The sequence below is a fragment of the Chanodichthys erythropterus genome, chromosome 10 (genome assembly GCF_024489055.1).
Source record: "Chanodichthys erythropterus isolate Z2021 chromosome 10, ASM2448905v1, whole genome shotgun sequence".
In the NCBI taxonomy this organism is placed as follows: Eukaryota; Metazoa; Chordata; class Actinopteri; order Cypriniformes; family Xenocyprididae; genus Chanodichthys; species Chanodichthys erythropterus.
Genome location: NC_090230.1, coordinates 1,722,421 through 1,723,812, shown reverse-complemented (window position 1 = coordinate 1,723,812; position 1,392 = coordinate 1,722,421).

Sequence of the window (1,392 nt, the reverse complement as noted above, 5' to 3'; positions counted from 1 at the left end):
TTTCATTGGCGAAATAAAGAGGAAAAAACAATATTAACAATACTGTGTCTAAAATGTAACTCACATTGTTCTTTCAACAAGCTGAAGGAACATTGCATTTGTGCTGATTTGGGGAAAACGGCACTTTTGCTCGTGTGATATTGTAAAACAACTACATCTTGTAATATGATATAATGACAAAAAAAATGCCCATGTATCTTGAATTTTGAGGGTATATAACTGCATGCATAAATACATCACGCTGAATAAGACAAGTAAAGTAAATGCGGTAGGCTTATTAAAAGAATCACCCTTTATTTAAATATATGAACACAGAAAATTGCTGTTAACAGGTAAATATAACATTTCCCATTCCATGACTAGTAAAATATTCGCAACTTACTCTCTGTAAAATGGCGTAATCCATAGGGTGATGGACACAGAGGTGGGTAAAAAGGTTGTTGGCGTTGCCACCCTTCACACTGACTGTAGCTAGGCAAATCATGTGGATTGGGCTGTCTAAGGGGCCGAAAAACTCCCATACTGTCGAGCTTATTTACTTTTTTTGGGTGTGGACAGAGCCTCTCAGTCTCCTGCTCGGAATAGCTGCGAGCGCTGTCTTCTTGTTTGACAGATGTCAGTGTTAAGGTGCAATACTGCCACCTGAGAGCTCAACCAGGTACTGGCGCTGGAGTATTTACATGTCATGATATCATAAGAGTCCTATTCATTTTAAATATTGTGGTTATCATCAATACCGGTATCGTCACACCCTAAATTAACGATATCGATATTTTATCCTTTGAATATCACGGTTATCGTCAATACCGGTATATTGCCACACCTCTTAACTGTTAACAATCGAATTCCCCATGTTTATCAATATTTTTGGCTTCTGAATAAGAGGTGATTCATGCATACACTATGGAAGTGAATATGGACTGAAATAGCTGCACTTTTATAACACATTATTGGTAATTTGTCCCAGTTCTGTGGAATTTACATACTGTTATCAAAGGCCATGTCCAGTATACTCAAAAGGGTCAAAGAAACAGTGTGTTCTATTTTTCTTTTATTTTTTGGTGAGATTCAATTATTCAAATTCAGTGATTTGATTCATTTCTGAATCAAAGCCAGAGCAGAAACTGTGCCAACTGACTGTGACAGACTGCCGTTTTGCGAATAGTTTTGTGTCCTTGTAATACAGTTTAAATGCTTTACAAAGCACTTTTGCATAGCTAAGCAGTTCTCTGTGTTTGCAGGTAACCCTCCCTCAGGCCAGAGCAAAAAGAACATGAAACAGCGCTTCCTAAAGCTTCTGCCCTGCTGTCATGTGGACTCCACCCCAGCTGTCAGGCAAAGCAAGTGACCGACTGTTCTGCAAATTCTTTTTCCTTGACTGATTAGACATAT